Source organism: Nycticebus coucang, chromosome 4 (genome assembly GCF_027406575.1).
Source record: "Nycticebus coucang isolate mNycCou1 chromosome 4, mNycCou1.pri, whole genome shotgun sequence".
Lineage (NCBI taxonomy): Eukaryota > Metazoa > Chordata > Mammalia > Primates > Lorisidae > Nycticebus > Nycticebus coucang.
This window is the reverse complement of record NC_069783.1, coordinates 43,058,481-43,082,499: the sequence shown is the minus strand read 5'-3', so window position 1 is coordinate 43,082,499 and position 24,019 is coordinate 43,058,481. Positions and strand designations below refer to the sequence as shown.

The window sequence follows — 24,019 nt, the reverse complement described above, 5'->3', positions numbered from 1 at the left end:
TTGCTAAACAGCAGAATATTATTTCTAAGTCATTATTCACGTAGAAATTCTTATTGCCCCTATGCAATTAATACTTCATATCACAGTATGATGTGGACCTCATAATCAATCATGTGGCAGCACGAATTAAGGACCATAAAAACGTCAAGGGTTGCTATTTTTTACCCACATAAAGTGTTTACAAAGCCTTCACTGTGCACCCTCCCTCTCTGCCTACATTCTCCCCACCTCTGCTCTACTGCTTCATGGCTGAGTGCAATGCTGCCAGAATCCTGCTGAGATTCATGGCTTATGCACTGCTGAAATGGCGGTCTCTCCAACTACAAGATGGAAAACATGCCTTTGAGGAGATGCTCTCTAGCTACAATTGGTGGTCAACCCCTGGCACCTGATGTTTGGGCGAATATTCCCTCTCCAGATCCAATATCATCTACACTGAAAGAACGGCCTCCCTAACAAGTAGACCGGCCCCACGTAACAGAGCCCAGCAAGAGACCCAACAGAGCCCCTCATTTTGTCCATTACTCCCTCCCCTCCCTTGATTCCTTCAACTTCCTCTCTATCCACCTTATCTTCTCTCCTACTTTTCACTTGAATCGTCAGCCCAGATTTAGTGCCTCCTTTTTCTATTTAAAAGAATTCATAATAAAAGAGCCGACTTCTCTTTTGAAAAATCAAAAATTAAGCATACTTTGATAAAGGAAATTTGCTAGTATCATCATCAAGGTTTCATAAAAACGATCTGTTTCTTTATGTTGTCTTTGAACATACACCTTTGAGGTCAGGGAGCTCCTTGCTTTCCTCTGGGGACATGTTTACATGATGCATATGAAGTCACACTGTATTTGTGCAGAACAAATTGTTCCAAACTAGGAACTCACAACAATAAAAAAAAATGCATCCCTCTTCTTTTGCAAGATCTATTTGCTGAGTTTTATATACCATATTGAAATCTGATTCTACCTGTAATCATAGGTCAATTCCTATGCCAGTAAGTTTCTAATTGTACTCAATACACTTTCACCAGCTTTCTTATCTATATCTACACTCCATAGCCCAGGCAGGATAATTATCACCAGAAGACAGGATAGATGCTGTAGGGAGTAGGGCTGTTCTGGGCCTGAAAGGTGTATGCTTACAAGGTTCCAGGCCAGCAACATGGAAAAATCCACATTCAATATGCCATATTCCTCTAAATCAATCTGTTTGCTTTGTTCATCAGAGTCTGTGTCATAGCTGCTCACATTTGCAGTTTATCTGAAGATTTCTACAAACATGCAGGTCTCTAATCATAGGAGCCTAGGAAGAGTCCCAGAATGTGCCCTTTAAGTGACTTGAGAGAGAGCAAATGATTCTCTGTCTGGCTTTTTTTGTCCTCTTTGTTTTGTTATGACAAAATTTGTAACTTTAACCCATATAGCAAAGTGATTTCTCTTAGAATCACAATTCTTTGCAAAAGGTTTTCAAAAGACACTATTTAAATGGAACTATTGCTTTGAACTTGATACCACAATTATCTTTCTGTTGGGAAAAATACAAAAATTCTAGAGCTTGTTATATTGTTACCAGCCTCTTCACACCAGTTGAGATCAAAGTGCACAGGCTGAGTTGTTGAAAGTGGAGAAGTCACCACAGTCTCTGTGGACTCATGCTGGACTTCTTAGGACAGAAAACACACTTCTTTCTCTCTCCAGCAGCAGAGAGTTCATGTTATCGTGAACCCCATCATTCCTCCTCCCTGGCCCCACCCTCAATGAATGATTCAAACAACAGCTTCAAGCCCAGAGCGCTGTATTTAGGCTGGAATGTATTTCCCATCTGCTCATGTTGCCCAACAACACTGAAGAGATTTTGGCTGAGCAAATACTATGATAGAAGTCTAAACTCAAACCATGAGTGACATGGAAAACAGTAAACCCTTTGGAAGCATATGGAATAGGGTTTACGTATCATGAGAATAATTAATTACTATTTTTTATGAGTGCTTCAGAGAAATCTCAATTTATGAAGTAAGGTCTAAAGAATCAAACAGCTTGCTTAAATACTGCTCAAACTGCTAAATACTGCAGTTAGTTAATGGCTAAGTCTAGGCTAGAACTGCAGTCCCCTAATACCTCACCCTTTTCATACTTTCTCAGAGTATGAGACTTGAACTACAGTGTGGGAAAGATATAGTGAGTGGAGTTGCATCTCTCAGAGATTTTACCTTCCAGCTGGAAATCACCATTTGAAGAAAGGAATCAGACTCATTCCGATTTCAACATATTCACACACACTCAGCAATTAAATTTAAGTCATTTTTGATTTCTGTTTCTCAATAAACAATTTCCTAGAAACATTGCCTCCTTACAATAACCCAACACACTGGCTGATGGAAGAGGCTATATCAGAATCTCTGAATTGAGACCAGGAAGCAATATACAATCTTTAGATACAGTGATCCGCTTCTCCAGAATGATAACGACGACTTGCCTTGCTTTACATACAGGGGCTTCTGTTTGTTTTCGGGAAATGTATCATCTGCACGTTCATTAGTCTTACTTATTCAAATGTCTACATGTAATTTGTCTCGCAATTAAGAGTTTTTAGCAGATCCCAATAATTCCTTTGATTACCAGCATTCCAAGCATAACAAAAGAGTAATTTTATTTTACATTGTTGTGTCTAGGGAGGGAGAATCATGTAATATATACAATTTTCACACACACAGCACAGAGTTGAGAAATGTAATTTTCTGTGTATTCTCTCCTAAGAATATTTTCATGTTTCTGGATTGCCTCTGCTCTCAGAAACAGGATTGAAATCTCCACTTTGGTATTTATCTGAGGCTGTGATAGCTTAGTCGTCTGCCGCCAAATGCCAAGATACGGGGAATCTCATCATCCAGAGACCAGCTGCATGATGGGCAGTTAATAGATATATCAAACCTTAGGATATATGCTAAGCTGAAGAGATGATTGGTTGGTTGATACACTGATTGATTAGCATAGGGAGAATGGGTTTCTTCTTGACAACCTAAGATTATGCTTCAGCTAAGCTCAAATTGCTTACACCTCTTCTATTGGGTTTAAAATTACAGTCCTGTCATCTAAAATCTCTCTTCAATGAAATTTTTACCATATATAAAAATTAAAGGGAAAAAGAAAGTAGGAGCACTGGATAAGAGTAAATGGAGTAGATACATTTCATGCTCCTGTTGTTGATTCCACTAGGAAAAGTTGATATGTAAATCCCCTTGAAAAATGTTACACATTTCATAAACGATTACTGAATATTATACAATAATTCAGGGGAAAAAGTTCAGTGTGTTTAAGTCAATGAGCACTGTTTTTCAAATACATTACAGTTAGATCCCCTCTATGTAAAAATGAGAATTAAAGGAAAGCCTTTTATTAATCAGGTTTGCTCTCTAAGGCACACAGACCCAAAGACTTTTAATATTTTAACTGCTGGCATGCCTTTCGGGGGCAGGGGGAAAAAAGGGCAGACTTATCGAGACCGTGGATTAGCTCTGTATTTGAAGCTGCTTAACACAAGCAGTAACTTTAATTAGCAGTTAACGATCCTAAAGATAGTCACATGTACATCTTGAAATATTTTAATATTGTGCCTGTTTCCCACACATGTGGAATCAGATGTGCTTTGAAATGAAACAAAACCAGACGAACGAAGGAAACACAGCCCCGTTCTATCAAACTCTACACTGATATTTAAGTGGTACTGAATAAAATCATCAAGACTTTACACAAAAGGCCAACAGTTAGGGCTCCCTAAACATCTGATGGTCTTAGTTTACAATAAATTCATTATACGTAGCTTGGTTTATGATGTCCTATTTAAAGATTCAACCTCATTGTACTCTGAATTATCAGAGACTGGGGAAAGAAAGGACCTCACTCTCTCCTTTGGCCTCATTCCCCTCCCCCACCAAAATAAAAAAAGCTGGTAAGCTTTAATTCAGCACTTTGAAGAACACCCCCTCCTCTGCCTGAGCAAATAAGGATTTGGTTGCCGAATCACACTGGATAAGTGGTTCATTGAGAATGTTAAAATCTGCATTAATAAATAGGACTGGGCTTCTCGGATTTTCCCCCTTCCTATCAGCTATGAGCGGTAGGGGATCAGCTGCGACTAAAATCCCCAGCTGAACAACCCACATACAACTCAGTGAGCAGACTTAAAACAAGGCCATTTATTGGTGACTGTTATGCAAACAAAGCGTCCAAGTCTTAGAAACACATGTCAACTGAAGCATATGCTTACTGTAAACGGGAATTTGATTCTCTTTATAAAAATAGACATAAATAAGCCTTCAGAAAGTAGACTGCCTCTTGTTGTCTACCAATGCCTAACTTGATTCAGCCTAAAGCTTTTAAAGAGATGAATAGACTGATATGTGAGGGCAAAAGAATAAGAGTTAAAAAAAATTAAATTGGAAATAAATGATAACATGTTGGAGCAGTTCCCAGAAGCAATTTTACAGATTTTTCTCCAAAAACACAAGACAGGAAGTTAAAAGCTTGGTGCAGGTCACCCATGGCAGGTCGAGTTATCATTTCCTACCACTTAGGGTGGAAAAGAGATTGCAGATTCAGGTGGCAAGTTTGCTAGTGCAGACTTTTTACCCTCCTCTCTCTTTCCTTCTCTCTCCCTTACCTCTTCTCACGTCTTGATGTCTTTTAAATGTCACTTATTTTACATGAGGCAGTTGGTGGAGACATGAGTCAACAGCAATCAGAACCATTATCCCCCGCAGCGAGTCCTGGTCTTAATGCATTGTGACACCTTCGCTGGCCGGCCACCGATTTACCTTTCTGCTTCTTAGGGAATTAAGTGGCATCATGTGAAAATGGTTGTGATATGAACAGCATGGGCATAACTGGTATTAAATTTACCTCTCAGCCTAAGTGAATTTTCCTCACATGTGACTAATCAAAATGAAAGCCTGTGGACCCAGGCTGAGCTGGCCGGCACTTCCCCACCCCTGGGACCAGGGCTATTTTGTTTTATCTCTTTGTACAAGCTGGCAGAAGTTTAAAGTGAAGGGGATAATCCAGTGCTGGTGTCTTTATGAAATAACATCCTTACATGAAGAGGCTTTTAACTGTCTGTCGCTGTCCTCTCAAAAAAAGAGTGTGACAATCTCATTTTGCTGAGCACCCTCCCATGAAAAGGGAAAAATAATAGCCATGGCCGCCATGGCTAGGACTGACCTTACATGATCTATTATCCACTAAACACTTTAAAAGTCAGTTTTACATACACGGCGGGGGGAAATGAGGGAACTATCACAATCAGTTTCACTTTAGTGAATTTGCCATCCATTTGAAGTCAGGCACCTGATACCCCAACACATCTAGCCAGTGTCACAGTATAATGCAAAAGAAAACACAACTGATTAAAAGATGCCAAGCTACAGACACACTGGCACCCTGCTATTTAAGACATTTGCTAGGAGTAATGGTAGCCGTGGAATGGCTTTGCGTGAACTTTCCTCAAACTTAAACATAAGAAAAAGAACAATCAAAAACTAAGTCCTTCAAATTTTTAGAAGTGCTTGACATTCCTTCAAAAATATGTTTTACTAACCACTTAGCGGAGATCAGTAGGTGCCAGAGGAAGCACAGACAGAGCAATTATCCTCCTGCACAGTCAGCCTGGTGCTTATTCACAGACCAGAGTGGCTTGCATTCTGCTACAAACCAACTGTGCATGTTGCTGATAATAGAGCACAGGGATTGCTGAATTGGTACTGAAATAGTACACCTCGTTTACTTCCAGCAACTTATTTGTGGAAGGCAATGAAGGCTGGAATATTTTCTTATAACTACAAGAATACTCAACTCATTGTTAACATTAAAATTAGTTTTCTGACATGGTGCATGCTATGCATTTACTTTTGCTTAAATAGGAACTTCGGTGCCTAGAGTACAATGCTAACGGCATTTCTTTCCCCTTGTGGGTAAAGCATTGCTTCATTAATAAACCATCCAGAAGCCTGACTAATAATCAAAGTCTTGGTCACTTTACAGTTCTTCACTCAGAAGTTCAAAGACTGTGGAGTAATCCATTTATTCTTGAAGCCTTCATTCTGAAGCAGGTAACTCAGAGCAGGGAAAAAATAAGGGCAGAGATGGCCGAGAGCGTGGCAGCAGTCCAATACCAAATATGGTAATGGCCACAATTTGAGCCACATTTACAAAAGTTAATTTCAGTGAAAAGTTAATTAGGCTGCTGGGGCAGGGACAAAAGACAATAGTCAAAATAAATGGTTACAATATTCCTAAAGAAATTATCCACCCACAGCTACCCTGCAACATTTGAGTTTGACTTTCAGACACTTTAAAGCTATATTCCATGACCCAACTCTAATAGTCAGCTTAGAGAAAACCAGGCTGGCTTGTCCAAGAGGGTTTGAGTAATCTGATTCATAAGGAGGTGGAAGGAGAATTCTGTCAAGGTTCTGTTGGGACTAAACCAACTTCAAACCCAGTCTGCTAGGGAATTCCTGGGGATTTTTCAGCTCAATGCAGAGATCAGAGAAACTTTTTCACAAATAGAATGGGAGAAAAATAAGACTTGGGTCAAGATAGTTAATTATGAGACAAGAAAAGTGAGTAGCAGGGTGTCGTTTTCACAAAACACGTACAAGGAATACCAAAGACTGCCATTTTCAGGACTCAGAAAGACGGAGAAGAGCTGGGAAGGCCGGGTCTTAGAAGGCAGTATACAAACGTCCTCACCAAAGATAAAACAAGCACAGAACACCAGAAGGCAGCCTGTGAACGGCAAAGCTACCCACCGAGTAGTACTGTCTATGCTGAGCAAAACCTGCTGTGGGAAAGAAAAATAACACCCAAGCAATCGTCTTTCGAATTTGATTACGCACTTCAGGAATGAGGCAGGAGTAATAAATCCAAACCAAGTGTTTGGATTGGCCATTTTAGATATGCCTGAACCATTAACTTGAAACTGGAGTGTGCGCCAAGGGCGCTCCTGCTGTTCTCTGATGAGCGAGCAGCCTCCCGGCCTCAGTGAGCGCTCAGGGGAGATCCGAGCATTACGTACAGGCCTACACCTGGATGTCTAAAGTGAGCGGGAGAACTCGCACTGGCCCCGCTCTCACCACTGATTTACTTAATATTCCAGCTTAAAGGAAAGAATTAACCAGAAGTGCACCGTCACAAGTCTACTTTTTCCATGACTAGTGGTTATGAAAATCTTTCTCCGACCTACACATAAAGATTGTTTGGGGGGTTTTGTTTTGTTTTGTTTTTGTGGTTGTTAACGGATTTTCTGAGACCCAGCAACCCAGGTAGGTGAAGAACACAGTCAGTTCCGAATCCATACATGGAATTTCTATCTTCGATGCAGCCGGCGTGACCTGGCTACTCTGGACAGCTCCCTGGAGTGCAGATTGTTGATGAGGAAGTCGGGATTTAATTTGCTTGCATGCCCTTACTCCATGAACTGAAGGCAACATTCCACCCAGGTGTCCGGGCTGCTGTGCCTGTTTTCTTGCTAAATGGTACTTTGGGGTGGAGGTAGGGGGATGTTTGCTGACTCTGCTTACTCCAGTTAAAACTCGCGGCATACTCAAAATAAAGTTAGGAATAGCTAATGCTGCCTTTCTAGTAATCCCTCCCACTGCATTTAATCATGGAAATGTCACTTCTCTGACTTCACAGCTGTCCATTTATTTATTTCTTAATTTCAGATTAATGTAAGGGTACATACGATTAGGTTACATTATTTGCATTTGTAGGGAAAGTCTGAGTTGTAGTTGCGGCCTTCACCCAGGAAGTGTGCCACATACCCATGCATTGTACCCACTGGGAATTTATTGAACCTCGCCCCCCATCTTGAATTTAATTGAGTTTTTCTTCACGTGAGCCTGGAGTTGTAAATCTACTAGTTTGAATTTAGTATTTGAGTAAATGGGATGATTGTTTTTCCATTTCCTGTGATACTTTACTTAGGAGAAGGTTCTCCAAATTCTTACAGGTTGTTATAAAAGATACCATCTTTTGTAAGTCTCCATCTTTTCTTAATAGCTGAATAGTAAGTGTTCTGTGATATACAGATACTATAGTTTATTAATCTCTTCAATTCATGGCTTGTTTCCTTATTTTTTCCACAATAATCCTTTTTTAAAAGGAGGTTGGAATTCAATAAATTTTGCAGGTTATAATTGTTTTGTATTAAGACTTTTTTTTTTTGAGAGTGCTGTGGCATCAGCCTAGCTCAAACTCCTGGGCTCAAGCAATCCTCATGCCTCCTGAGTAGCTGGTACTATAGGTGCCCATCACAACACCCAGATATTTTTTCTATTTTTGGTAGAGATGGGGTCACACTTTGTTCGGGCTGGTCTCAAATTCCTGAGCTCAAAAGATCCTCCCATCTCAGCCTCCCAGAGTGCTAGGATTACAGGCACAAGCCACCACAGGTGGCCTGTATAAGACAACTTTGATGTAGCGGTTTAGGAGATAGAAATGCCAAAATCATTTTAGAAATTCCAAATGTCAAATCAAATCCCAAACACAAATATAAAGGGTGAACACAATCACCCTCCTCTACTGGTGTACAGCATTAAGGGTATTGTAAAATAAAACATACTGCAAAAATACAGTGGTTTGTTTCTTGCAGAGAATTCTGAGAGAGAAAAAAAATCCTTATGAAGAAAGAAGGGGAGTGAACTAGAAGTAGGAAGATACAATTTTTAAATAGAGAAGAAAGAATTGTCACTTACTTAGCATCCAATAAATGCCTGGCACTGTGCTTGACTACTCATAAATATTATTTTATTGAACAATCAAAATGCTTTACACATTAAATTCTTTCCTTCAGATGAGGAGACTAGTCCAACACCTCCTCTCCTCGCCGAGACAGCCTGGGCTTGGGTTTGAACCTGGCCAGCTTCTGACCCCCAGAAGCTCTTCTACAAGGACAGAGAGGCTAGGAGGAGTATGAAGAAGACTAGGGGGACACAAATGACAGGATGACATTGAATTTGGGGGAGGTAGAGAAAGTGGCTCAAGGACGACTCAGAGGTTTAGGGTCAGGCAACTGGGGAATTTGTGGTGTTACTAACAAGAATGGGGGTGTCGGGATGACACTGTTTTAAGAATCAAATTATGATATGCTTGTTTTTGTATGTAGTGAGTTGGACACATTACAGAAATATTCTGGCTAGATCTGCTAGAAATATGAAACTAGATTCAACATCAAGGTGAGAATATAAACTTAAGAAATATCCATATAATTAAAAATACGGAAGCAGAACACCAAAGGAGGGAGGAGGAGAAAGAGACAGAGAGAGGAAATGAGACCAAGGATGGAATTTAGAAGAATGCTTTTTCACAGGGAAAAGCAGTATAACTTCATTGAGTTATGTTGCATGTTTGTCCATGTTTAAATGGTGAGCCACAGTTTCACCATTTAAAAAATGGGGATACCAAGGGTTCAAACCCGGCCCTGCCAAACAGCAACAGAAAAATAGCTGGGCATTGTGGTGGGCGCCTGTAGTCCCAGCTACTCAGGAGGCTGAGGCTAAAGAATTGCCTAAGCCTAAGAGCAGGAGGTTGCTGTGAGCTGTGACGCCACAGCACTCTACCCAGGGCGATAAAGCAAGACTCTGTCTCTAAAAAAAAAAAAAAAAAAAAAGTGGGGATAATTGATGGACTAATGGATAAACAAAATGGAGTATAACATACAATGGAAAGTATTTGACCTTAGAAAGGAAAGACATTCTGACACATGGAACAACATGGATGAACCTTGAAGATATTAAGTTAAATGAAATAAGCCAGTCATAAAAAGACAAAAACTTTTGATTCTACTGATGTGAGGCACCTCGAATATTCAAATTCACAGAGACAGAAAGTAGAAGGATGGTTGACAGGGGCTCATGGAGCGGAGAATGAGGAGTTATTGTTTTATTGGTACAGAGTTTCCGTTCAGGAAGATGAAGAGAGTTCTGGAAATCAGGGGTGATGCTTGCACAATAATTTCAATATTAATACCACTGAGCTGTGGACTTAAAAATGGTTAATATGGTAAATTTTATGTTATGCATATTTTAACACAATTTAAAATAAATACTAAACTCAAATTTTAAAAATGTCGATAACCTACCCAAAGCTTTAAAAACAGGGATTAAGGATATCTGGGTCTTAGGGTTGAAGTGAGAATAAAGAGAAATAATATTTGAAAACTTGGCACAATACTTGGCACATGGTTTGCCTTAAATGTCAACAAATACTAGATTCTTCTCCTCTCTTACCAAAGAGGAAGGAAAGGAGGAAGAGAAGGAGAGAGAGAGAACAATAAAAGAAGTGAGAAGAAAACCAGAAAGGAAAGATGTCACGGAAGCCGCAACAGGGGACATTTCTAGAAAAGGAGCAGTTCAACAATGTGAAATGCTTCAGGGAGTGAGGAAAATGGAGAATAATAAAGAATTATTGATAACTTCTGAAAGAGCGTCAACCAACAGAGTGATGAAACCAGTAGAAGAGAATAAGGGAATGAGAAATAAACAGCAAGTCAAGCTGAGGAGGTAGGGAATGCTGAGGAGAAAGGCCGAGAGGATTGCGGGATGCAGGGCAAAGGAAGACTCTTGGGCAAAGGAAGGCACTATTATCTGCCGGCTTGCCTCCTCCCTTTCCTTTCCCTTCCTTCCTTCCTTCTTTCCTCCCTCCCCACCCCTCTCTTTCCTTTTTTTTTTTTTTTTTAAGGTTGGTAAATCCTGAGTGTGTTTGTAAATAGAAGAGATGAAATCAGTGGCGAGAAAGAAGGAAAAGATGCAATGGATAGAAGAGAGCAGAGAGAATAGGGTCAAGGCCAGGGGTGGAGCTTTTAGTTTAGGAAACGGGGGAGTCACACCTCACAGGATGGGAGAGAGGTGAAGAAGATTGATAGTTGGGTATTTTTTTTTCCTTGTGGGAAAGAAATCATTACATGCCAAGAATGAGAGGCTATTAGCAGGGTAGAGAAACAACAAAGCTGTATAATCAACTCTTAATTATCAGCATTTTGGTTTATCAGCTTCAAATCTTGCTTTCAAGCAAGTTAGCACTTACTCAGCTTAATTACTTGCTTTGTTAGCATTTCAAACTCAATGTAATATAACTTTGTATGTGGCCTGCAGCCCAGCAGGGTAGCATTTTGACACCTGAACACTTAACCACTTCTGTTGTTCTGGGGAAAGATTTGCAGTGCGGCACTTTGCTTGAGGTTGGGGGCTTCCCAGCAGTCTGAGAAACAAGCAGTTAAGCTTTCCAGGTGTTACCGAGTGTATTTTCACTGTCTGGAGGCATTACTTGTTTGCAGTGATTTCTCAGGCATATCTTTTTCTGCAATCGTTTATTTGACTAACATTTCGTGAGCCCCAGCTATGTGCCAGAGACTATGCTCTGAGTTTTGGATACTAAGATGGTCCCTGCAGCAAGGCACTGATGCAGATGAGTAGAGGAGAGAGCTGGGTGAACAGATCACTTTAATACAAAGGGTTAAGGATTTGTATTATATCAAAATACAAATGTAAATAACCAAGTATAAAGCACAGTGGGCTGCATACTCTCTTGGATTATCAACTTCCCTTCTTAAATAATTCAAACAATAATGAGTTGACTATATTCTAGTCAACTCTTACAGTACAATGGAATAATAAGGTATCTTGATAAACCCAGGGCGATCAGGTAAATTTAGTGAGCCCTGTCAGACAGCGAGTGATTCCACATAGGCTTCCATTATGGGGACAACTGAGCAAACCTCTTTTTTCTTTAGGTCACACAGAAGGTTTTGGTGCATGAAAAACAGAAAATATGATTCAAACTTTTCTTTATTCATCATGAAGGGGAATCCCTGCAAAGATCAGTTTCTGGGCTGGGCTGGTATAGGGTGAAGAGCCCTGAGGTGCAGAGAGGCAACCAGGCATCAGATTGTCTCAACTTTAGGAGGCTGTGGCCCTGAGGGCTGCTTGTCCTAAAAAGGCTGCTCAGTTATGCCAGGCTGTTTACTCTGTAAGGAAGTAGTTAACTTTTCCCAAGATTCTTTGCAAATGAAGCTTCTCACCTCAGTGTGCAAATTTTTGCTTCTCTTTCTAATGACCTTCCCACCCTTGTCCTCCAGGCTTCACAGTTTTTCTTCCTTCCCCTTTCCTTCATTCTCATTCTGCCTAGCTCCTTTTTCTGCCATTCTTTTTTTTTTTTTTTTTTTGCAATTTTTCGCCAGGTTTGAACCCGCCACCTCCAGTATATGGGGCCGGCACCTTACTCCTTTGAGCCATGGGCACTGCCCCTTTTTCCGCCATTCTTGGTTTGGATAGCTACCACCCCCAAATCAGAACCTCTCTTTTCCTTTCAATCAGTGAACCAACCACCTGCCAGGGATGCTTTTCACGTGTCTGGCTATTTTTTCTTTTAAACATTCACTGCATCAAGGTTCCTTCTTTGCTCATAGTGACAATTTTTTAAATCAAACAAGATCGTATACATGGAGGTACTCTGTCATCTACCAAGAAATACACAATTAAGATCATTTTTTCTCCTTGTTTCAGTGCTATTCCAGCATCTAACGTTGCTATAAGGGAAAATTACAGATAACTGAGACATTGATTTATTTTGATTAGTGGTTATGAAGTGTCTGTTTATAAGAACTACTGCAAAAGAAAAATAGGGTCCAGGCCCCATGGCTCACTCCTATAATTCTAGCGCTTTGGGAGGCAGAGGCAGGAAGATAGCTTGAGCCCAGGAATTCAGGGTTGCAGTGAACTATGATGATGCCACTGCATCCCAGTCCTGGCAACAGAGTGAGATCCTGTCTTGAAAGAAAAAGAACATTTTTTTTAAAAAAAAGCTACCCCTTAACTTCAAACTAATACAAAATATGGTTAATGTTCAGGTTATTTTTTTGTTTTTCGGTGAGTATAGGTAATTGTAGATCTTACAGTGTTTCCAGGTTGTTGTTATTTATCTCAACTACAACAAAACTATAAACATACAAAAGTGTCCAATAACCCCGAGCTCGGGTGATAGTCTAGCAAATAAGCAACTCTGAGTTTCTGAAACTACAAAACATAGACACAGTGCCGTCAACACTCACGAGGCGTATTCTCTGGCTATGTCATGGTGCTCCCTTTGAATGAATAGGTGCTCTGCTCATGTCAAAAGACACTAAATTGGAGAAAGTCCCTACACACAACTAAAAAGGAGCAGTGGCCTAATGGTACAAATGCTTGTCTTGTTCTGCAAAAGTAAATTCAAGAGGGGCTCAGTAAATGTCAAACTAAGAGCAGCTGAGAAAAAAAAAACCCACAAAATTATTTACTGTTTTAACACAGAAACTAGAAAAGTGGCATTTCAAACTGAAATTGTAAAAAGCTCTACCCACTCCACTTGTGAGCTGCATTCAGTTTGGGCAGGTTGCTCTGAGAGTGGAATGCACTCTTCCCGAGCAAGTATGTATTGCTGCCATTCACCAGACCTCCTTGCTAGCCTGCAAGCAGCTATCTCCCCATTATACATCCAAAGAGTAATCAGGGTGAAAAGGACAGTCAGTGTAAGAGGAAATAATTGCAGCTTAAACTACTCTTACTCATTAAGAAGCAAGAGTATTTGGGGAGTGTGGGGGGTGGGGAGGGTCAGGGAGAATGGTATTGAGTTTTCATCATCCTGTCAGGGCAGGTCAAGTTTTAGGTCTAGCAATTTTGGCATGATTTTTCTATAATCGCATTACAGTTAAAAGTATACTAATCACAGTAACTACCACCATCCTATGGTGAGAGTGGTACTTGCAGGAAGGGCAGGAAAAGAATCTGAAGTCTGTCCTGGGGTCTGCCTCTGTGTGTTTGGTGGAACTGCTTTTTGTCTCAGAGAAAATATGATTGAGAATCAGTAAAAAACAATCATGAGAATATAATTCCCTCCTTTTGTTTTGATGGAAAAAAAAGAGAAATATATAATAGGAAAGAAATAGAGAAAGGTAAAGGGTTGGGGGTTGGGGGTTGAAACTTGAAAAGGCAAGTTTCACACACAAAAGAAAACAACCATGAAAATACATGTTAAAAATGAGATGTCTCTAAATCAATGGTTCTCAATCAGAGAAGGTCTTGCCCTTGGGAGATATTTGGCAATGTCTGGGGACATTCCGGGTCGCCACACTGGGTGAGGGTGGAGAGCCACTGGCTTGGTGTTTAGAGGCCACTGATGCTGCTGGACATCCTCCAATACATGGGGTGGCTCCACACGGCACAGAACCAGCCACCAGACAAGTCCACAGTGTCACTGCTGGGGCACTTGGCTCTCAATGAACTAGAAGGAAGATTTAAATAATTTAAATTTTACAGTGGATTCCTATCACCTAATTGAGGCTTTATTGTAATATTAAGATGTTTGAGGTGGTTATGCATGTCTCAGAAAAATACATGGGTGTCACAGAAAGGACTGGAATGTAGGAATCAATGATGACAGAAAAGAATGTCCATTTGAAGTGAAATTTTAAAGGAAAAAAAGCAGATTTTTGGAAAGGAGATGCGGTACTGGAGCATGATAAGACAATGAGTTTTATTCATGATTTAATATTATATCAAAACAACTTCATCACACAATATGCTCCCAAGGGAGACTACAAAGTCAACTGATCAATAATAGCTAGGACATAGTAAAACCTACATGTTAACTTTGAACAAGAAGGCAGCATTTATTAATATTTCAAAGCATCCCCCAGGCAGCTATCTGTACTTAGGACTGGGAAGGCCTGGGAAAGATCAATTAAGGTGAGTTAGGGCCTGGAAAAGATTAACAGATGAAGAACTTCTTTGATAACAAGGGTGCGTATGTGAGCAGGAGAGGTGTGTTATGTTTTAGGCTAGAGATGATGAGAAGGTAGACCAGGCTGAGGTAGAGTTTCTTAAATACAATCGGTAGCATCACTTGGGAACTTATTAGAAATGCAAATTCTCAGGTGCCAACTTAGACCTACTAGATCAAAACCTGTGGAAGTGACACTCATAAATCTGTGTTTTAACAAACTCTCCAGGAACCACATGGAACCGTCTGTATAAAACAAAATGATCACATGTCAGCGATTTCTTACAGTTCAACTTGATACATTAACATCAAAAACTTCCGTTTATTAAGTCACTGTAACAATGGTAAAAAGACAAGCTGAAAAACTGGGAGGAGATAATTGTAATGCATAACTGACTAAGGATTAGTATTCAAAATATATAAGGAATTCTTACAAATCAAGAGGAAAAAGATAAGTCAGTAGAAAAATGGGCCAAAAATCTGAATAAGCATTTTACCGACAAGGAAATATTAAAGTTTGTGATCAGTGCGAAGTAGCTGATTAGCAAATAGGAAAATACAGATTAATAATTACAATGAGTTTACTAAACTACCAGACTAGCAAAAGTTTTTAAAGTCAAATACGACTAAGTTTTGGCAAAGATATGGTAGAATAGGAACTTTCATCCCGTTCTTAAAGTACTATAAATCCAACACTTTAGAAAAAAATTAGATAATGTCTAGAAAATTAACCCAGTTACTCCACTTCTCAATACATACCCTACTGAAATTCTTGCACACATGCACTAGGAGTCAAGTATAAGAATGTCCATAGCAGCCTTGTCAGTAATGTCAAAAAAAAAAAAAAATCCAGAAATGCCCATGAACAGTAAAATGGAAAAATAAATTGTGATACGATCATATTGCACACTCCCACACTGCAGGGGAATGAATGAGCTATACATAATATGGATTTTTTAAAAATCTAAAAGTATGTGACAAACCAAGTCATAGAAGGTTTATAGTATATACTAAAATATATATACTATATATATATATATATATGTTTAGTATACAGACATCTCATTTTTAACTTGTATTTTCATGTTTTTTTTTTTATTTGTGTGTGTGTGAAATATTGTCAGCTGGTTTGGCCTTTTCAAGTTTTAACCCCCAACCCTACATATACTAAATATATAGTAATATTCCATCTATATAAAGTTCAAAAACATGTGGAAAACAAAAAATGTATTACTTAAGGGGACATGCATATCATAAATTATAAAGAAAAACAAGTGAATGATTCAAAACTCAAGATAGTGGCTACTTCAGCCGTGGAGGGAGGGGCACACACTCTGGAAAGGACGCACACGCAGGAGGTGTTAAAAACATGGGTAATATTTTATTTTTTTAAGGCAAGCACGAAACAAAGTTTAATGAGGAAGAAAAAGATAGATTTACAGAATAAGAAAGTTTATAAAGCAGGATATGTTCACCATAGACAGTGAACAGGCCTCCATGGCCAGGGCAGTAGGCAAAGAGTGTAATATTCTATTTTAGATGATAGAAACACGGCCACTAATTGTAGTTCTCTTTAAACTAAACATATACATTATGCATGCTCTCTTGTACATGTATGTCAAAGGAAAGTAAAGAAACAAGTGAACTGGATGTGGGGTAACAGATCAGCAGACTAACTCTGGAGGTAATTTTTCTGTGAAGGGGAACAGAGAAACAGGATAGCTAGAGGGTGCTGCGGAGTCAAGAGTGGTCTTGTCTTTCCTTTTCGGAAGAGGAGTGGTGTTGCCACATGCTGGAGTCAATCAGCAGAGCGGGTAATGTGGTAAGGAGGGAAAGAGAGACTAAGGAGCCAATTACTTAAGCTGGTGGGGGAAGCGGGGCTTCAGAGCATGGTAGAAGACTTGCTTCAGAGAGGTGTAAGGGCAGATCATTCCTTCACTGTTAGCGAGGGAAGAAGAGACACCAGTACAGAGAGAGGTGGGTGGGTCGATTTGGTGATGAGACAATGAATGACATAATTCTAGTGTAACTGCTTCTATTTTCTCAGGGTAATATTGGCCAGGTCATCAGCTGAGAATGATGGGCAAGGAGCTTTGGAGGTTGGTGAAGAGCAAATTCACCAAGGAAATGTAGCAGGATTTCTCAAATCCTGATTTGAAATCTGTGGTCACAGATTCAAGGCAGAGCCAGTCAGTCTGGTTGATTGCCATGGTCACCTGCTCAGCCGGAGGACCGGAGTTTTATCTGTAACTGGTTTGTTGAAATGAGAGAGGAAGGAGTGCAGAGGCTGTGTCCAGGATGAATTACATAGTGACGAGCTTGGAACACAAATAGGAAGAGAAATGAGCAGCCGAGGTGGGCAGGGAGCAGGGGGTGATGGGCAATGAAAAATAGACAGGGTGTTGGAGTGGAGGTCCAGAGTCACAGTGTCAGATGGCCTTATCCTAGTAACTGAGCCGCCGAAAAACAAGGTGGGGATCAGAAAATGGGATGTGTGACCTGGATATGTCAGAGGTGGTGTGGTTATTGGTGATGACAAGGTCTAGGGTGTGACTGTGAGGCTTGGAGCTAAGATGGGGGCTGGGGGGGAAGAACTATGGAGGAGATGAGGTTGAGAACAGAGAAACTGGGGATAGATGACCTAACTACATGGACGCTAAAGACTTTGAGAATGATGACAAAGAGGAAGGCAGTGAGCTAACTTCTAAAATCTTCAACAAATAAGATGTAGTATCTTAGACATCAGCAGATAATAGCATCTTGTGCTTCAAAGGGGCTACAGTTCGTGAGAGAGATGTGCGAACGTGATGATGTGAAACGGTGCTAGGAAGTATGAAAGAGAAACAACCTTCAGTTGCTGAAAGGGCTGTGAGGGAAACAAGGTCCTCGGGAGAGACCTAGATGGGGACATCATCTGCTAGTGATAGAGGCAAGGATGGGGTGGGGTTTCTTATTATTTTAAATTTTCTTTTAAGAAACAGGGTCTCTGATGCCCAGGCTGGAATGCAGCGGCACCATCATAGCTTCACTAAGGGTCCGAAATCAAACTGTTTCTAGTATTTTTTCCTAGTATTTTAGACATTGTCAAGTCATGGATTTTTTTTAAAAAAAAGAAAGAAATACTATAATAATTTTGGACTTTCTGATGTTCTCATTAGAAACATTATGAGAATGTTTGCTCATGAGAACAAGAGAATCTTGTTGAGAATCTTCCTGTCCACCATTGCCACCTCTGCCCCATCATTCCCCTTATTCCAAAGTACTAGTGACGTTGCGTGACACCCCAAATATGTTCTGTCAACACAAACCAGTCTTTGATATATAAACAAGGCATTACAGAATGTTAAAAATAAATAAATAATAAATACATAAGATTTGGGAGACTTTAGTTAGAAGGTATGGGCTGTTAAGAAACTGATTCTAAAGCTCACGGTAATAGGTGGTCTCAATCCAAAGTTCTCTTCCCAAGAGCACAAGCTGATGCAAAGGCCTTTGGGTTTTGCCTCCTCACACCCGGCTAACACGTCCACTTCAAAACATAGGATGAAGTGCCTAAGTAGCATGGCTATATCTTTAGGTTCTAAGGTGACCAGACTGCTGTGCAGAGATCGAAGGTTCATAAATGCAGAAAGTTTGAGGATAGGCATATTGGTTACTTCTTCTCTATGGATTCCTAATTAATTGAGATCAGATACCAAAAGCCAAAGGAGCTAAGAATACAAGTTCCATTTTCTTAATAGTAAGGTTGGGCTAGAGAAAAGTGGTAGGTCTTCCTCTACACTTCCTGTACTTAGACCTTGGGCTCTACCTATCCACTCTGTTTACAGGAAGAGAAGCTTCAGGACACCAGCCCAGGCTTAGTCAGCTTATCACACTCTGCAGGTTGTGGGGGGTCAAAGGAGCAAGAAGAGCCCTGGACCTTTCCATCCATCAGTGAGTGGGTAGTACAGGGGGAAAATATTAATAAAGGAAAAGCCAAATTCAATTACATTTAGTGTAAAGAACATTAGAAAGCACAAAATTATTATAGTATTTCTTTCTTTTTTAAAAAAAATCAATGACTTGACAATGTCTAAAATTCTGCCCAGAGCTACTACCTCCCGTATCCCTCATTCAGGTTGAACAACTTTTTTTCTCTGACATTTCATTTTTTCCTTATCTATACTTTAGTTATACATTTAAATCTCTTAACCTCTTTTCAAAGATCAAACCTGCATTTCCAACTGCCTGAGAAACAGCTCAATCTGGACGTATCTCTAAGTTTTAATGCAAACTTTTAAAACTCCATCTTCCCTTGAATTTGCATCCCTTGCCTATTTCATTATCTCCACATTTTTCCTGTTCTTTTTGAGTCAGCCTCATGGGTAAGTGATTCAGCAACCTGCAAAGGACAAAATGTAAACACTTCCTCTGCGGGAGCTCTAGTGTGTGTCTTCACCCCTGCAGCCGGTGTTCTTACCCAGGTGCTCATATTGCAAAAGTCTCTCATTGGACGTATGGACCCAAAATCAAATTGCAGTTCTTGACTAATTCATGCACTCTTCCAACAAACTTTTATTGGGTATATGTATGTAAGACAATACTGGGTAGTGAAGTGGACAGAAAGATGAGTACAACTCCCCTCTTACCTTTGGGATGCTTATAGGACATATAGAAAATGTAACCAAATCAATGAAGTCAGAGACATTAAGGGACAAATGCCTTAGAAGTCTGATAAACCATTTGGGAAGTTCAGACTCAGGAGAACTGTCACTGCCTGATTCAAGGGCAATGACTTGGTCAGTTAAAAGAGAACTCTTTAATTAGAAACACGGTCTCCACGATATGGCCTCTACGCATGGTTCTCACCTGATCTTAAACCTCTCCCCTAAACCATACTTCCAGCCCAGGAATTCTCAGCCATGGCTCTGCAACCACTTTGAGAGCTTTAAAAAAAAAAAAAAATCAACAATGTTTAGGTCCTATCCCAGGTCAATGAAGTCAGCACTCCTGTGGGTAGGCCTGAACATTAGTATTTTTAAAGGGCTCCCCGACTAATTATGCTCTACAGCCAGGGCTGAAAATCACTGAGAACCAGACTGAACCACCTGCAGTCTCAGAGTACTGAAGGCTACTCTCTATTTACCAGCCTCTGCTCATTTTCTGTCTGTTCTTCCTTTTAAAATCCCCTTTAAAATCCTATCAGGAATTTGGGACACAGTTCCAATGTCATCTCTTCTTGAAACTTCCCACCAGTGAAGAGGTAATCTTGCTGGACACCAATATCACCGTGTGCTTGCCTCTCTTATTGTATTTGTCCTTACCTTCACCTTCACATTCAAGCTTAATCTAGATATTTGTCTTATCTCCTCTATTAAATTATTAGCACCTTACAATTGCATTATATTCATAGCACCTTGTATACAGGAAGTGCTTAGTAAATGTTATGTGACTAAATTAATGAAATGAAAGTTGAGCCAATAATAGGACCTTGATTAAGCAACATGTTTATTACAAATCCATTCTATGCCCAACACTGACCTAGTCCCTACAGATGAGACCAAAGAAGGATTTCAGATGTAGGAGACATTAGGAGGATTACAAACACTTGTTAAAGACCTACCATGTGCCAAGCAATGTTAGGTGCTTCATCTTTGCTATTTCATCATATCCTCTTAAGAAATCTGTAAAATGTCATGAAAGAATAGTCTTAAAGAAATCATATAATTTACCCAAGTTCTCATGGCAACTAAATCTACAGTATAGTCAAACTTATGTCTGATTACAGAACCTAAGTGTTTTTCACTCTGCTGCTTTTAATAAACAGATTCTCATGAAACAATCAAGACCCAATTGTTTCATTGAGATAAACTACCTATGGAACAAGAACTTTAGAGAAAGCAGAGTTCAGAGCTTTGCTGAAGTAACAGCCTACGCAGCCTTCCCTGGCCACCCTACTAAAACTTCTCCTTCCCATCACCCCTTATTTCCTTTGCCTGTTTTGTTCTTAGAATTATTACCATCTAATGTACTGTAAATTTTATTTTTCTTATTTATCGGTTGTCTTTTCCAAAAAATGTAAGTTTCATAAGGAAAGGCTATGAAGCTTTTTCCTCTATCCCTTTTGCTTACTGCTGTACCCCTAGCATCTAAGAACAATGCTTACCACATAGAAGGTGATCATTTGTTATGTGAGTAAATGGGAAGATTCACGAACAGGATGGGACCTTGAGGAATAAACAGGTGGCTAAAAAGGATGAATGATAAGATGTTGCTTGGTGCCTGTAGCTCAAGTGGCTAAGGTACCAGCCACATACACCAGAGCTGGCAGGTTCAAATCCAGCCTGGGCCTGCCAAACAACAATGACAACTATAACCAAAAACTAGCTAGGTGTTGTAGTGGGTGCCTATAGTCACAGCTACTTGGGAGACAGAGGTAAGAGAATCGCTTAAGCCCAGGAGTTGGAGGTTGCTGTGAGCTGTAATGCCACAGCACTCTACCTAGGGCAACAGCTTGAGGCTCTGTCTCAAAAAAAAAAAAAAAGATGTTATAGGCAAGCAAAACCCCATGAGTATAGGCATGAAGAACAGACTGCCATAGCACGCCTCAGGGCAAGAAGACCAATCTGATGGGCACGTTATGTATGCAGGGAAGAGAATAAAGGCTCACTGAATGTAAAGCTTATGAACATGAACTGAAGTGGAAACTATGTTCAACACTTGGGGAATTTCCATAGCTGCTATCCAACTTCTGAAGGATTAGAACATTTCTTCTCAGGTAGAGAAATCAGCAGACATCTGAATGAAATGCATAGCCCTATGCTGGATCCTGGGCCTGAAACTTCTGCCAACTCTAAAAACAAAAAACAAAAAACCCAAACCAAAGCACAACTATAAAGGACCTTATTAGGATAATTGGAAAGATTTAATAATATGGATCATGAATTAGATAATAGCATAATGTCAATGTTAAATTTCCTGATTTTATAACTATACCAGGGTTATTTAGGAAAATGTCTTTGTTCTAGGTAAAAAAAAACAAAACAAAACACACACACACACACAAATATTTAAAGAAGCATGATGTCCGAAACTTAGTCACAATTTTTTCAGAAAAAATATTATATATCTGTATAACTATTTGTATTTATATGTAATCTATAGTAATCTATCTAGAGAATGATAAAACAAATGATGTATGGGAATTCTTTGAACTATTTTTGAAACTTATGTAGATTGAAAATTACATTAAAATAAAAAGTTACAGGTGCTGTCATGGAGGGTATGCTGAAGAAGACTACTGGCCTTGTGGGACTGGCTATATGTGAGAGGCCAGGAGAACTGCATGAATCTTGATGTTCTTGAGAGAGTCCCTAACAATGCAGCGTATAGAAAGTATGCAGAGCAGATTACACGTGAGAAGCCGGCTATGGGTAAAGCAGAACCAGATGTTCACAAGTAAGAAGACCAACTTCAGCGTGGCCAAATAGAAGAGGTGATTCTTCAGGCTGACCGTGAACTTAGTTTGGCAAGGAAAATGATGCGACAGAAAACTATGGGAGCCATTAGTAGAAGAGCCTCCTGCCAATCAGTGGAAATGGCCAATATAACCATTATTAAATAGCTTTCATGGGTTGATGGGAAATTGATGTAATTAAACATTCTATTATATTTTTTTAAAAGTTAATTTCTCTACCAAAACTAGAAAATGAGAAAGAACACCTTCCCTTCGCATTTGAATGGACTGAATTTTGTGTCCAGTTACACAAATGTGAGATGAGAAAAATGTAGATTACTAGTGGTTGATGTGACTAAGACACAACTTCCATAGTTAGTTCATACAGTACAAGTCCATGTAATACAGGAAGTCCTCAGCTCCATTAGATGAGGCAATAAGGGAGAGAGGGTCCTGCTGTCCTCCCGCTTCAGCAGCAGAAGCACTGTCATTCTGGGTATCACACTTTTAAGATGGACACTGAAAACGGAGCAGGAGAAAGAACAAGAGTACAAAAGGACTGACAACATTTTCAGATAAAGAATAGACTTGAGTCTGAAGATGAGAAGGCTCATCCAGATACCACAGTGAAACATGGGGGTTGTCTTCAAACAATTAAAGTGCTATCATGTAGAAAACAGCAGCTGTTTGTCTCAGGTCCCAGTCGGGAAAAAGCTTTCTCCAAATCACAAGGCTTTGCCTTAGGAATCATGAGGTTTCCATCATTGGAAATACTCAAGCAAAGCTGGAACAACCTCTCATCTAAGATGCTGTGAATAACTTTAACATGGGTTGGAGGTGGGGTGGTTGGAATAGATCATCTTTAAAATTCCCTTCTAACTTTGAAAGCTATACTACTTGATTTAATTTCTGAATATCCTTGGGAAAGTATAACGTGGTATGTACAGTGATGGCTACATACATGTTTAGACAAGCTATTTGTAACACGATGGCATACTCTGATCTGCTATGGAAAGTCTGATGACGCGATATAAAGGAGATTCACAGGCCCCAGGTAGAAGTGCTGCTTTCACTGGAGGTAGCAGTTGACACTTCTTGGCCATGTTTCTGTTACTACCACCTATCTGAAATCGAAGAATATTTGGGATCAGTCTCATAAGCAAAAAACTATTTATCACCTCTGCCACTTGAGAATATCCTAAACCTAACTCTAAAGCCACTATCAGGCAAGTTATACAGTGGCAGCCTCCATTCTCTCCTGTTGAAATAATTGAAAGTTTAAGATTATTCTTTCACAGAAAGTAAAACAGAAGCCCAAGTAATCACTGGAACTAGCAAAATCAGCCTGCAGTGGAGATTCCATCACACTGAAAGCAGAGCTGGCGTCCTTAGAGTATCCTTATGGCAATATCAGGGATTAAAGTCTGCTCATAACCATGATATAAAATGTGTTATTCTTCTGCACTAACTCAATTTGAACCTAATGCCACTCTGTAAATTAGGGAAGCTATCTACCTTTCATTATGAACTACCTCACGGCAGGAATAAATCAATTTGCTCTACTTTTGTTATTGAATGGTATAAAGATGATATAACAAGCAACACACACAAATAAAAATAATGGTTTAATAAAACTAGCTTTACTATTATAGAGTAAAAGGCTAAAAAAGCTAATTCTTCCTATATGCCACAAAAGGATCATCTCTGTTCAACACATATATTTTTTTAAAAAATTCTATCATGAAAAACATAACATTAATTCCATATATTGCTAGTT

The 24,019-nt window shown here is 39.7% G+C and overlaps 1 protein-coding gene and 1 pseudogene across 1 annotated transcript in view; one reads left to right on the top strand and one right to left on the bottom strand.

The window, feature by feature from the left end:
* CAMKMT (calmodulin-lysine N-methyltransferase) overlaps window positions 1-24,019 on the bottom strand; it is a 389,728-nt gene that overhangs the window by 74,052 nt on the left and 291,657 nt on the right. The window lies entirely within an intron of this gene.
* LOC128584100 (NADH dehydrogenase [ubiquinone] 1 alpha subcomplex subunit 5-like) lies at window positions 22,062-22,396 on the top strand (annotated as a pseudogene).